Source organism: Bos indicus, chromosome 4, assembly GCF_029378745.1.
Source record: "Bos indicus isolate NIAB-ARS_2022 breed Sahiwal x Tharparkar chromosome 4, NIAB-ARS_B.indTharparkar_mat_pri_1.0, whole genome shotgun sequence".
In the NCBI taxonomy this organism is placed as follows: Eukaryota; Metazoa; Chordata; class Mammalia; order Artiodactyla; family Bovidae; genus Bos; species Bos indicus.
The window spans coordinates 78,248,469-78,263,956 of record NC_091763.1 but is presented as its reverse complement, the minus strand read 5'-3'; the positions used below and the strand labels follow the sequence as shown (position 1 = coordinate 78,263,956).

General features: G+C 39.8%; 1 protein-coding gene and 1 long non-coding RNA gene across 7 annotated transcripts in view; one reads left to right on the top strand and one right to left on the bottom strand.

Annotated features, from left to right (window-relative positions):
- Positions 1-15,488, top strand: part of HECW1 (HECT, C2 and WW domain containing E3 ubiquitin protein ligase 1) — a 481,556-nt gene that overhangs the window by 59,798 nt on the left and 406,270 nt on the right. The window lies entirely within an intron of this gene.
- Positions 1-15,488, bottom strand: part of LOC139182745 (uncharacterized) — a 29,308-nt gene that overhangs the window by 6,484 nt on the left and 7,336 nt on the right. Inside the window, exon 2 of the long non-coding RNA XR_011566282.1 lies at positions 8,421-8,472. This is a non-coding gene — a long non-coding RNA (uncharacterized lncRNA). The remainder of the gene's footprint in view (positions 1-8,420; positions 8,473-15,488) is intronic.

Here is a 15,488-nt window from a genome sequence, read left to right as displayed (position 1 = left end):
AATTTGATATAATGTCACTTTAACAAAAAGTGCTGTTACTTACTGGTTTCTATGATACTGCTTTTTTTAGATTACCTTATTTATTTTTTTTAATGCTATTGATACAATTATTTTCTCTTTATTCTGTTTAATGGAATTCATATCAATAATGGTTTAGACTTAGCCTGAAAATGACAAGAGCTGATGGAGAGAAGACTGGCTAGATATTGTCAGATGGGCTGAAGGCCAACCTGGGTGCTTGGAGGCGAGAATAGTTGGCATGTGTTTTTCCTTGGGCTTCTCCCTGTTTCACTCTGCTCAGCTAAGCACATCCTAGTTATTTATTTTTTAAAGCACGTCCTATTTATGATCAGCCTCTCCACCCAGATACTCCCTGGCCCCTTTTCCTGCTTGTCCATCACTTGATAGACTATATGTTTTCCTAATTATTTCATTTATTGGCGCTGTCACCAACTATTTTCTGTATCCTCCAACAGAATGGAAGCTGCATGAGTCTTGGGTGTTTTATTTATTTCCTTCTCTGTGTATCTTCACCATTGAAAATAGCACATTTTAAGTGGGCTCAAAAGTATTTAACTAAGTGAGTGAAAGCCTGGACCCTTTCCTGCCAGAGAAGTCCTTCATTTTATACACACACACAGACACACACACACCCTTCATCAGACTGAGACTTAACTTTGGGACTCAACTAATTGACCAGCTCTTACAGAAAGCTCTCTGTCTTAATTTCCTCCTTCAGGCTGGCTTCCCCTCCTCAGATAGCCTGTCATAACTGTGTGGGCAATAGTGCAGTGTACCCATCTGCTCCCTACCTGCCTGACCCTGTGTGACTGGCTCTGAAGCCTCTAGATCCTTGGTGATTACGATGCTTGGTTCATAGGTCTGGTCACCATCTGTTCAATGAACTAATTCAAAAATTTGTAAAGTTCTTAAATCAGAACCATCACCAGTGGATAAATGATGCAAGGAGATATCTTTTTATCTTGTTTTGGCTAAGAAAGCTATTTCAAAGAAAGCTTTCAGATAATGCAAACTTATGAGGTAGTAAGGGCCCCGTTCCTAGAAGTATTCAAGCATTGGCTGGAGATCAGCTGTCAGTAGGCATCGTGGAGATGATTACTACCTTCATTCTCTTGGCAGGTGAGGTCCCTGTGTCACTAAGATCCAGTGTTTCTGTTATTCCTGGCTAATTAAGCTTATGCTTTTAATTTTTCCTTTCATTTTTATCCTCGACCTAGTTCCCTTTATTCATTTCTTTACAGAGTTCGTTTGTCATGTTGCTTGCATGCTTGCGTGTCCTCTTAATGATGAGTGCAGCTACCATCCATCTCCTGATAATTCCTTGGGAGATGCTGTTGCCTCTCATCTGCTTGCTCCTTTCAGAGCCCATTTGTCTTTATTTAATATGCAAATATGATGGAAGCATCTGTCACTTGCTCTGTGATCTCCTTTTTCATAAATGATGCAAGGAGAAAAAATGATTCCACATTATTAAACACCCCAAACAGTTAGATGTCCATTTCAGTGAATGTCAAGATTTATCGATTAGGATATTTATCTCTTTGTTGAATTGCTTTTTACTAATTTCTGTTTGCTTCATTTTGTTTTACAAAACAAATTAAAATTTTAAATGGTAAAAAATAAATCTAAGATAATTTTAAACATGTATTTATCAGTATATTGGCTTCCTGGGGCTGCCATAACAAATTACCACAAACTTGGTGGTGTAAATGACAAAAATTTATTCTCAAGGTCTGGAGGCCAAAAGTCTGAAGTCAAGGGGTTACAAAGCTGTGTCCCCCTCCAAGTCTCTGGGTTAAGTCAGTTCCCGGCCTCTTCTCACTTCTGGTAATTCGAGGAGTTCCTTAACTGGTTGCTACATGGGTCCCATCTCTGTCTCCTCCTCTTTCCTCTGTCTCTTTTCTGTGTATCTCTTCTAAGGATGCTTGTCACTGGATTGTGGCCCACTTGGATAATCCAGAATGTTCTTCTCATCTTAAGACCCATAACTTAATTAATTACATGTGCACACTTTCCCCAAATATGGCCACACTCATAGTCCCCGTGAATTTGGATGTGGACATATCCCCACCATGGGGGCTACCATTCATGCCATTACAGGCAGTAAACCAGGAGATCTTGTAGGCAGAAAAGGAAACTGAGTAGGATTTCACTGGTGACCCTGGGGATGCCACTTACTACTGAGCTCTTGTTTACTCACTAAGTTGTGCTCTACTCTTTTGGACCCCATGGATTGTAGCCCGCCAGGCCCCTCCGCTCATGGAATTTCCCAGGCAAGAATACTGGAGTGGGTTACCATTTCCTTCTTCAGGGGATCTTCCCAACCCAGGGATTGAACCCACGTCTCCTGCATTTTCAGGCAGATTCTTTACCTCTCAGCCACCAGGGAAGCTGACTACTGAGTTAATATATTACATATATTATATGTATCATGAGGTTACAAAATTAGAAAACAGTGTCAAGGAAACTGTGCTTTTGAGGATGTGTGTGTATGTATGTGAATGATCAAAGCATCTTCTGACATCCAGCCTTCTTTCACTCATCACAGGTTATTCATCCAACTCAGTTATCCATAAAGGTGTAAGAGGTTTATTCTGTGATGTTTAGATCACTTTGAGAATATCACAGTGTTTTTATTTTTGCTCTTTGTGCATTCAAAAGGGATGTGGATTTCCTATATAAAATGTTTTTGCATTTCTTTGGGGTTTTTAATCCATAGACAAACGTTGTAAATCTAGTTTGTTTACTGAACTTTTTTTGGTAGTGATTTCCCTGTCAGTCAATCATGTCAGCTGTTATGAAAACATACTATGAGCTGTATATTCAGACAAGTAAGTTAGAGGCTATGTCTATCAGTCAGTTGTGTCAGAGGTAAGAAACCATGTTATAAGCCACTGCCACGTGTTGAAACTCTGGGTTCCAAAATGAATCTTCCCTTCTAACTCCTTGCCCATTCATCTATTCACTCAATTTTTCAACCACTGTCTATGAATACCCACATGGTTCAAAGCACAGCTACAGTCACTGGGTCTCAAAGATGAAAGGGACACAGTTTCAGTCACTGGGTCTCAAAGATGAAAGGGACACAGTTTCAGGCCTTACATTCTGGTGAAGATTGATGAGGAATCAGATGGTTTTAATATGCTAAGTGTTAAGCTAGAAGCTGCCCAAGATACAACGTTATCTAGTGTGAAAGAAATACCTACTCAAACTGCAAGTCAATGGTGGTTGAGGGAAGGCTGCCTGGAGGAGTTGACCCCTGAGCCAAATCTTTATTATTATTGATACTTTTAGCAAGGATGACAATTACATTAAAAAAAAATTTTTTCCCTTTGCCAAAAATATGCTAATAATTGTTTAATTCACATTGCAGATTGTATGTTTCAGATTACATTTTACAGTTTATTATAGATGATAAGTTACTTGAGAGAAAGTGTAGTAGAACCCTTTGCGCATTAGAGAGTAATAAAAGGAATTAAGGTGAATGACCTTAATCATTCTATAGTCATTATGGTTGTTGAGTGGAGGTGTTCATTTGAATTCTTTTTTTCAATTGAAGTATTGTTGAGTTACAATATTAGTTACAGGTGTACAGCATAGTGGTTCAATACTTTTTTATAGATTGTACTCAGAGTTATTACAAGATATTGGCTACATTCCCTGTTCTACACAATATATCCTTGTAGCTTATATTCTATTTGCATCTCTTAATCCCCTATTTTGCCCTTCCACTCTTCCGTCTCCCCATTGGTAGCCACTAGTTTGTTCTTCATATCTGTGGGTCTACTTCTTTTTTGTTATGTTTTATTATATCAATTCATTTTATTTTTTAGATTCCACATATGAGTGATAACATAGAGTATTTGACTCTCTTATTTCTTACTTCTCTGAGCATTGTACCTTCCACATCCATCCATGTTGTTGCAGATGGCAAAATTTCATTCTTTCATGTTTAGCAGTATTCTGTTGTATGTTTATACATGTGTATACATACAGTATATATCACAGCTTATTTACCCATCCATCTGTTGATGGATGCTTAGGTTGCTTCCATGTCTTAGCTATTGTAAATCATACTGCTATGAACATTGGAATGCATGTATGTTTTCATTTTCTTCAGATATATACCCAGACTTCTTGATCTTAGAGAAGACTAGAAGTAATCAGATGTCAGGCTGGGTAGTGGGGCCAGGAAAGACAACAGAGAAGCGTGTCTGGTCAAGAGTGATGACAGGAGCACCTGCAGAATTCAGAAATGGCTCAATAGGAATGCCAGAGATTCTGGGCAGCCACTAAAGGATGCTAGGCAGGCAAGAGGCATAATTAGAGAGGGATGTTTCAGAAAGATCCTGTGTGATCACATTCTAATAGGATGGTGGGTTAGTTTCCTAGGGCTTCTATAACAAATTCAGTGTCTTAAAACAATAGGAATTTATTCTCTCACAGCTCTGGAAGCCAGAAATATTATGTCAAGATGTGGGTAGGACCATGCTCCTTCCAAAGGCTTTAGGGACGAATCCTTCTGTATTGTTGTCCAGCTTCTGGGGCCCCTAGGCATTCCTTGGTTTATGGCAGCATCACCCCAGTCTCCGCTTCTGTATTCATATGGGTCTCTGAGGCATTTCCCAAAGGATAGTAATTACTGAATTAAGAAGCCACTATAAATCCAGGTTGATTTCATCTGGAGATCCTTAGTTAATTCATGTACTAAGACCCTATTTCCAAATAAGGTCACAATGTGAGGTTCCAAATAGACATAAATTTGGGGGATACACGAATCAATCCATCACAGGTGGGAATAGAGATTGGAAGAGATTCTGATAATCAGATTCCAGAGGGTCCTGCGAAAATATAGAGCAGCACCTAAAAGGGGAAAGAAGGAGAGCATGGATAGGCAGGTTTCAATAAGAATGTGTTTAGGTAGAGTGAAGGAAGACAGTTTAAAAAGAAGGATGTGTGCTTATGTAAAAGACTGTAAAAATACAATCTTACAAAATTTCCTTTTACACATCTAGGTGCTTTCTATCATTTAAGTCCTAGTTCATGTGCCACTTTCTCTAATAATATTTTTTATCCTTCTCCTTATGGCGAGCACTGTGCTAAGAGTGTTGCTAGCATTAGCTCATTTAATTCTTTTATAAAAATTAATTTTTATCGGAATATACCTGCTTTACAATGTTAGTTTCTACTGTACAGCAAAATGAATCAACTATACATATACATACATCCCTTCCCTTTTGGACTTCCTTCCCATTCAGGTCACCACAGTGCATTAAGTAGAGTTCTCTGTGCTAAACAGTATGTCCTTATTATTTATCCATTTTACACATAGTATCAATAGTGTATATGTCAGTCCCAATCTCTCATTTCCTCCCAGTCCCTTCCCCCCTTGGTGTCCACATGTTTGTTCTCTACATCTGTCTCTATTTCTGCTTTGCAAATGAGATCATTTATACCATTTTTCTAGATTTCACATATATGTGTTACTATACAATATTTGTTTTTCTCTTTTTGACTTGCTTTCTAGGTCTATTAAAATATTTTTCAGAAACAGGCACTGTTGTGCTCATTCCCCATCTCTTTTTAAAGGTGAAAACATTGTCTTGCAGAGGTTGGGTGACTCGTTAGAAAAGAAATACTGTAACTGGGATTTAAACCAGACAGCCACACTCCAGAGCCAGGGCTCCCAAATACTCACACATCACATTCCCCCACTGCCACCTCCACCAGTAAAGTTAGTCTTCTTTCTTTGAACCTGCTTACTGTGTGGTCTATATTTCTCTTTGGGCCTTTGTCAATTTCTAACTAGCTTATTTTTATTTATAGAATTGTGTACATGTCTTGAGAACAAGATTTGGACCCTTTCACTCTTGCCTGGTGCCTCCAGTATCTTACACTTTGCATTGCACAAAGATCATATCCATAAGTGTTCACTGAATAAGGGAAGAGCCTTGTGTGAAGCCAAAACACAATTATATGTCCAGCCTGTGTAAGAGATAGATGAGGAAACGTGCAATTATTGAACAGTGAGTTGTGTGTCAGGTAGAGGTGTGCATAAAGACCTTTGTATGCTGCTCAGGGGGCACTTAGCTCAGACTTATTGGGAAGAGAGGGTAGGTTCCTGGGACTGAAGCCTGAGCTGCTCCTGAGTAGGTAGGTATAAGTAGCCCAGGAGGATTCCAGATAGAGAGAGTAGGGTTTATTTGGAGTCCTGCATGTGGCTTAGTTTAGCTAGAGGTAGGGATAAGATGATGGTGGCCAGAGATCAGCTTGGGCAGGTGAGCAGTGGCAAGGCTATCAGAACCTTGTCTGTTATGCTGAGGAGTTATGGAGGGTTATCAGAGCAAAAGCACGTCAAAGTAACTGAAACCCCACTCAAAAATCAGTGAATTCTTTGTTTCAAACAGCAGTTTCATGTAAATCTATTTTAGGAAGATTTATATGAAAAGATGAGAATGTACATAGTCAAAACTTGTTCTGCTCGCTGAGTAACAGGCCAATGAATTAGAGATGAGGAGTTTAGGCAAGGAATGCGACTGTATTTGGAAAGCCAGAAGACCAAGAAGATGGCAGACTAATGTCTCAAAATAACCATTCTTGGGGGGTCTAGATGCCAGGTTCTTTCACTGAACAGAGAAGGGGGGTAGGTGAGAAGTAGACAGGTCATAAGTCTTATAAATATCTCCTGAAATGGCCAGCCTCAGGGAAGAGATGTGTTGATTTCTTCTTTCTTGTAGAATATTCAATCAGAGGAGCAGGGTTCCCTGAGGCAGGCTATTACGTATGGACAGTATCCTTTTAGTGAACAAAAGCAATGGGAAGCATCAGTTAAAGAAACAGGTCCAGCATGGAGTCAGAGTCAGATTGTGTTCTTCCCTGTAACAGGGACACTTAACTAGGTCTTTCCAGTGTCCAAGCACTCTTGTGAAGTCTTGTCTTTCTAATTTGCAACTTGTAGTGATTTTATCTTGGGACCTTATATTCTTTTCTGCCATGACCTTGCATGCCTGTTCATTTCATCAGACATGTCTACATAAGGCTTTAGCTTAACTGAAGGTATGGGATTTGGCTTTTTCTTACTGAGCTTCTAGGTCTCAGGAAAGTCAAGGATTGTAGATAAATATCAATATCTGTGTCTCTGAACATTTAAAATATAATTATGTTGTTTGTCTATCCAGAGAACATGGAAATCACTGACTGTGAAAAGGATGTGGAAGGCAAAGAATGACAACAGCACAAACTTTATATGAAAATTTGACGTTAACCCAAGTAATATGTTGTGGTACCTATAAGTAACACTGTGTCTATCATATTAGAAGCAGCCAGTTAGTTAATGTTTGTCATTTTTTCTCATTTCCTTATGTGAGTAAAAGCTGGGAGAGATGGTAGCAGGATTCCTACCTTGTTATGTTATTACTGTCCAAATACTACTAATTTTTATGGGACTGTAAGAAGTGTGACAAATGATGTTGTTTCTGCATAAATGCAAATTACTATAAATAAAGTGGGAGTGGAGAGAGGAATGGGTCAAGACTGACCTATGATGTGGGCCTCAGGGGAGCAGCATTTGGGAGAAGGGAAGTTAATGATTTGGCTTGTGGCTTGGTGAGCTTGCAACTCTGTGCAGATATCTTAGGGGTGGCTGGGTCTTACATCCTAAACCCCCTGCATTATAGGAGCTGTTTGAATAATAGGAGGTCTGCATTCTAAAAGAATGAATTTTAGAGTTGGGAGGCAGTGTTGGGAATTACCTAGTTGGGAAGACCTTCTTAAACAAAAAAACAAAAGATATACCTTTAAGAGAAACACTTGGCAAATTTGACTTAATATTGAAAGCTTCTGTTGAAAGAGCCTAACAAAAATAAAATACAGAGGAAGCAGATCTGGGAGAAACTACTTGCAGTATATATGGGTATAATTGTCATGGTATTTATGTGCTAATGAATAGGGCTAAGGGATAAGTTTGTATCTAGTGATACAAATGAGCAAAGGAAAGGAACAGGCAATTCTCAGAGGAAATAAAAATAATCAAGGAACATATACTCAATTTCACCTGCAATTAGCAAAATTCAAGTTAAACAACAACAGATATTATTTGACTACCACCAGATTGCTGAAATAAACAATTTAAGGAGGGCAGGAAATTTGTTATCACTACAGAAAAATACAACCAAACTGAGAATAAACGGAAATGGTTACTTCTCAGGGCAAAGGGGGCTGGTTGCTAGGGAAACTCTATTTTTATCTGTAATGTTCAAATTGTCTTACTAGGAGAATGTGTTCATGCATTTCTTGTCTATTTAAAATTAATAAAGAAATCATTATCTCCCCTCATTTTGTGTTATTGGATAATTACAAGGAATCATTGTTACTTTCACAGCAGAAAAATTAGGACTTACATTACCAATTCTGTATCTTTCCATCACATTTTGATGGTGAGTGAGATGAAATCTGGAAATAAAGGAAATGCTAGTTTAGAGGGGGAAATATAGTGTCTAGAACAGGATTTCTCAAGAGGAAGACTATTATTTATTTTAGACCAGGCATTTCTATGTTGTTGGAGGCTGTCCTATGCAACGTAGGATGTTCAGCAGTGTCCCTGGCTTCTACCTGTTACCAAACCAAACTTGGGTCTGCTTAACTGTGCAGTAAAAGCAGTCTATTGATACTGGGCTGTGGTGAAGGAAAATGCAGTATTTATTGCAAGCACCAAGCAAGGAGTCCAGGCAGTTAACGTTCAAAAGACAAAACTCCCCGACAGATTTCTGGGAAGAGTTTTTTAAAGCAAGGTGAGGAAGGGAAGTTGCAGGGTGTGTGATAAGTTTGTGCACAGTTCTCTATTGGCTCATGGTGAGGTAAGGGGGTGATGAGGTGTCACAGGGGTTAACATTATCAGTTTTTAGGCTCCAGTTGGTCTGAGGGCTATGTGTTCATGGTCATCATGTAGTTAACTTCTTCTACCTGGTGGGGGTTTTATAATAGTATCTGTAAAAACAACTCAGGAAAGTGAATCAGATACTATTATCTATGTCCTTCAGGGAGGAATTAAAAATCATGTGACTGCCATATGGCTGATTTACTGTTTAAATTGTTATGAATTATTTTGGCCTGTCTGCTATTTTTTGTTACTACATATTTGTATGTTTCAGTCATTAATTTTTGAGCCAGCCTTCTGTGATTCTGGGGAGGCCTGGGAGACTAAAACTTTTCTACAAACAAGAGGCAGGCAGAAGACATATGACAGTCTGTCCCGGGAAGGTCCCATAGGGTCCTGCTCGGTTGCATACCCACCTCCAATTTGAGACAACCAAAAATGTCTCCTGACATTGGCAGATCTCCCTTGGGTGACACACCCTTCCCTTCAGTGAGAACCATGGGTCTAGGGAAAGCCCCAGGAAAAGAACATAAGCATCCCACTCAGCCCATGTCTACTTCTGCAAGAAAAAAATATAATGGACTTAATTTTTATATACAGTACTTTTCTATTGCCTAAAATGACAGCTGCTGTATATTCCTTGACAAAATTATATTTAGTGCTTTTTAAAAATCTCTGTACTGTAGATATACTCCCCACACCCAAGTAAGGGCAACTCTCCACTTTCCGAGGCTCAGTGGGTTTTGACCCTCCAGGGTAGCTCACAGCTGTGCAAGTGCAGAAAGGAAGTAGTTGTTTTGTCTGAGCATCATCAGCACCACTGTATAGACTGTCATTCCAGTGGATATACTTGCCTTCTAGTCATATATGCATTAGGGATTTAGTTGTAACAGAAACCCACACAAACTAAGCCCAAAGATGGGGTCAGTCACCATAAGATTATAGCTTGTGTATAGCTCTTCAAGGGAGAGGGCACAGGCAGAGATCAGAGAGCTGGAAAACAAAGTCAGAATGATGGCGGGGGAACTTGTCAGCAGTATTATGGATTGTGTGTGGTTTGTCCAAAGGGAAGAGAAAGTGTTAAGTCATGGATCACCCAGGCCTAGAGGCTGGATGGGGAGTGAGAGCAGGGTGGGGAAGAAGCTATTGAGCAGATACCAGCAGCCAATGAGAGATGAAAGTTGTTCCACTGATCATGATGTCAGTGGGGACAGAGCAAGTACATGGATCCCAAAGAAATCAGACTGTGGGTTCAGCTGGAAATAGGGCTGGGTCAGTGCATGTGCAGGGCAAAGGTCCTTTTACACACAGAGAGGAAAGAAGAATATTCCTGCAAAAGATCAGGCAGCAAAGGGAACAAAGAATCCACCTGCAATGCGGGAGATTTGGGTTTGATCCCTGGGTGGGAAGATCCCCTGGAGAAGGGAAAGGCCACCCACTCCAGTATTCTGGCCTGGAGAATTCCAAGGACTGTATAGTCGACTCATGGGGTCACAAAGAGTTGGATATGACTGAGTGACTTTCACTTTACTTTTTTCACTTTAACTTGGAAAAAGTGATACCTGACAGTAATAACCTGAAGGCTTGGTTTGCATTCACGCCCACTTCGACTTTCTTGTATGGGATGAAAATTATGACTCTATAACCAAGGAGTTCCAAAACTATCTGGAGTGATGAGAAAAGTAATTCAGTCAGTGTTGAGCTGCTCAAAGTCGTGAGTCACACGCACGCACACATGCACACACACACACGTTTAAGTTCTGGTCTCATTTTTCAAATCATATTTCTTTAGCTCATGCACAAGCTTGAGTGAATATTTAAAATTTAAGCAGTATGCTTTCAGTAAACCCACTGTGCCCCAGCCAGACCCCATGGAGAGTACACTTATGAGCCCCAGTCAAACAACCTAGTGGGAAATGGCAGTATCATAAAATGTAAGTCAACACAATGGACTACAACAGAAATATGAGAAACAGTGGAAGGAAAACAGAGGGACCTTTATGTAGCTCCTATCCTAGAAAAATCTTCAGTTCTGAAATTGTAAGAATTTCCTGTGAATAATAAACTATCAGACTTAAAAGTGTTTAATACAGTCTTCTTCAAAATCTCTTACCCTTCTTCCTGTTGTTAGCTACATTTCAGGAAATCATTTCCAGGAAGATGGCTCTTGTAGATAATAAAAGTAAAATGCTTTTGGGGTATTTCATCTGACAGCTTTTGAGATTAATGTTACTTGTGTGCTGTGAGCCTTAAAGTCTGATGAGTTGAATATTTGAGCAGATACAAGATTTTTACAGTTACAGAGTGCTGCTGCTAAGCTGCTAAGTCACTTCAGTCGTGTCTGACTCTGTGCGACCCCATAGACGGAAGCCCACCAGGCTTCCCCATCCCTGGGATTCTACTCATATCCATTTTATATGAAAAATAAAAAAAAAAACTACAGCATTCAGTATTTTCACTATGGGCTTTAGAGACCTCTAGGATTTTTTATGAATAAATCCTTTCATATATGCCTGTGTTTGAAATCAAACACATATATACACACTTATAGGCAGGGTTAAATCATACTTGTTATTAATTAAACTGTTATTATAGGCACTTGAATATAATGTGTTCATTAAGGTTCAATATTACTTTTATAAACATGTTTTAGGTTTGAGGAAAATAATCAAAAGAGACATGAGATGCTTAGGGTTCAGCCCTTCTTACCCTATTCTGTTCACCCAGAACTCAGAATCTTCTTAATTGGCACAGATCCCTATAGGGAACCAATGTGACAATTAGAAAGCTGCCCTCGTTATAAGAGGCTCAAAGGGATACATGACGTTGGGAAATACTCTTATTTTCTCAGTTGCATTGTAAGCAGTCGTTAGTCACAGCATGAAGAGACTCTGTAGAAAGCCATGTGTGCAGTTAAAAGGATGCCTTTTAACTCAGGATGGAACAGATGAGCAGCTGGAAGACACAAACAACTAGACCATTTCAACCTGGGCTGTTTGCTCTTGTTAAATCCCTAACTGGGCCTTGAAGCACCCACTGTTTTGGTTTCCTAACCCTGATTCCTTCCAAGGTAGTGATTTATATTCTGTATTCGCAAAAGTCTCAGGTTCTAAGGGAGAGTTCAGACCTCCCACCCCTTACAACCAAAGGTTCCCTGGTTTTCTATTTTATATGTTTCAGTTTTGTGTAAAATTTTATCTGAAACTAGGGTTCTCTGGGGAAAAAATAAAGACAGCAAACCCTAGATTTCAGATGTAAATGACCGCCATGAGAACATTCCAGCCATACCTGGGCCACCTCAGAGTGGTCCTAAGGTTGGTGGTAAATGAGGCATGGAGCAGAGGTTCTTTCTTTAGTGAAGAAAGCAGTAAATCTTGGAACTCAAGGAGAAGAAACTAGTCTTCTTGTGGACAGTCAGACGTAAGTCCTGATAGGATTGTCACTGTCTTGGCACCAGTGACCATATGTTGCCTTCGAGAGGATGTCCACACCTAACCATGTATCAGGAAGACACTCTGGTAAGAGTTACCCAGGGTCTGGTTGATTCAGTATAGCCATGACCAGCTACCTAATTCCCTGTTACTTTAAAAGAATCCCGTTAAGGGGTATTTGAAGTAGGACCGTAAAGATGGCACAAATGTCCTTCTGCTTAGGGAGGGGATTTGTATCCTAGTGCCTGGAACAGCTGCAGTGTCTAAGGCATCATCTTTGCCAGTGAAGGATCCATGGAAATCTCTTTTTGAAGAAGCTGAAACCATGTTAATTTGGTTTCCTGAATCATGTGTAGATGGTCTCAGAGCAGTGCCTCCTGTCCCAGTCCCCAAACACTCTCTCTTCCTTAGCTTCTGAAACTGTTCTGTTCCTCACTCCAAACTGTGTCTTTGCTCTGCATACTTTTGACATGACTGAGAGATGATCCCTAATTCCTGTTCTGCTTCCTCAATCTTCTCCAGTGTCAGACTGGACCAAGAAATAACTTTGCAACCCAGTCTTGAATCAGGGCTCTTGCTTCTTAGGTGCTGGAATAAGTCTTCAGTCTTTTTGCTCATAGCAAATCAGATATTCAGCTCACAATAACAAAAACACCTCCAGAGAATTTTGTTTCCGTATTCCCGGATGCACAAAAGTTTTATTTCAACCAATTGGTTGATACATGGGGAACACTGTCAAAGTGTCTCTTCTGGGCTGTCCATAGATAGCAAGCAAAATAGAATGACTTGAAATAGTTGACATTTGGTCTACTCTCAAAGCAACTCAAATGAAATACACTTAATTTCCTGTGATCATCTCATGTTGCTCCATTTAAATTTTCTACTATATAATATTTAGTAAAAAGAAATAAGTATTTTATGTATATATAAATGGTGAGTTATATTAATGAAACAAACCCATCTCAAAACTTAAGAATTAGAACACTGGGACTGTTACCAAATTCAGGTTTGGTTGCTTCTGCTTGAAAGCCAATACTTGAGAGACATGTATTCATAGGAAAGGAAAGTTTGCTTTATTCAGGAAACCAGCAACCTGGGGAGAAGGTAGACTCATGTACACAAGTCAACTCCCTACTGTCGATTAGGGAACAAGAGCTTTTAAAAGGGAGTTCAGGAAGTGTATACGCAGAGGGAGGGGGTTATGTGCAGAACAGCACAGTCAGCTCTGACAGTCTCCTTGAAGTTAGTCATGCAGTGGTCTCATCAATGTCATCTTAATTGTTTTAAGTACAGATAACCTTCAGTTCCAGGATCAGTGTATTCACATTTTCTTGAGAACAGTTCTAGGAATTGTGTAAGGTGAAGCAGCTTATATCATAGCTACAGTTTGGTCATCATGTTCAGTTCAGCTCAGTTGTGTCTGACTCTTTGTGACCCCATGGACTACAGCACACCAGACATCCCTGTCCATCACCAACTCCTGGCGCTTACTCAAACTCATGTCCATCGAGTCAGTGATGCCATCCAGCCATCTTATCCTCTGTTGTCCCCTTCTCCTCCTGCCTTCAGTCTTTCCCAGCATCAGGGTCTTTTCCAATGAGTCAGTTCTTCACATCAGATGACCAAAGTATTGGAGCTTCAGCTTCAGCATCAGTCCTTCCAGTGAATATTCAGGACTGATTTCCTTTAGGATGGACTGGTTGGATATCATTGCAGTCCAAGAGACTCTCAAGAGTCTTCTCCAATACCACAGTTCAAAAACATCAATTTTCAGCACTCAGCTTTCTTTATAGTCCAGCTGTCACAGCCATACATGACTACTGGAAAAAACAAAGCTTTGACTAGACGGACCTTTGCTGGCAAAGTCATGTCTCTGCTTTTTAGGATGCTGTCTAGGTTGGTCATAACTTTTCTTCCAAGGAATGAGCATCTTTTAATTTCCTGGCTGCAGTCACCATCTGCAGTGATTTTAGAGCCCCAAAACCTAGATATTGGTATTGTTAACTACATGGTCTTCATGTAGTTAACTGTTTTCACCAGATGGGGTTTCAGTATCTGCAAACACAAAAGACATGGGTTAGAATATTATCTAGAGCCCTGGGAAGGAACTATAAGGTCTTTGGTTTTGCCTAATGACTGAACTATTGTCGTTTTATCTGGTGTGATTGCTTGCCTTTGCTTCTGCATTTTCTCACTTCTCTGATTAAGCTTATGTTTTGGCTAAAGTTTTTCTACAGACAAAAGGCAGCTGGAAGACACTGGGAGGTCTGTCCTGGGAAGGCCGTAGAGGGTCTTGCTTCATTACACAGCTACACATGTGCTCCCCTTGCCCATCCTCCTGATTTCCTGATATCATTTCCCCAATATTTTATTAGGAAAACGTCCAAGTGCTCAGGAGGCTTTAAAGCATTTTAGTGTGAACATTCCCATTTTTAAAGTTAAAATTTCTCCTGGAACGTTAAAGACCGAGTTTTAGTAACAAAATAGTCTTATCAGTGCTGGTTGATACCTATTCAAGTAGGTAGGAGATTTCTTCGCCTTGTAGGTTGTGAATTTTCAGATGAAAGGCCATTTATAAGCATAACAAATCACTTCCAAAATGCTGCTGATTTGAAGGCAAGCAGAGTAAATCTCCTAACATTTGCCAGGTCTCCTCCGTGGTGTTAGATGCATTATTTTGGGAAAAGCATGAAGCCTTTTTTATGCTCTTATGCCCTTTTACGAAGAACTCATGGGGGCACTGGGGTGGCATTTTATTCATTTCTTTTCCATAAACTACCCATTTTATAAATTCAACTTTTCATGAAGGGTTTTTGATATTCTAGTCCTTCTCACAGTCATACCTTCTTTGAACAGTCTCTGAGTTCTGCTGCCTTTTCAATATCTAATTATGTCTCAAGTTTTATCTTTTTCCTTACCCCACCAGAGCACATTACCTCTTAATATTCATAATGGCTAATGGCCTGCTCACATCTGAGTAACCTTTTAGATGATTTTTCTCAGGGAGCCACATAATATTTTCTTGGCATGATGTTTACCTATTTTGCAAGTACTCCTTGAGGAGGAAAAATGGATTACCTGCTAGAGATGGTATTTGCAGACAGGGTGGCAAAATGGGCAATTACTGATAAATGATGGTGAACCTTTTGCACCCCAGTTTC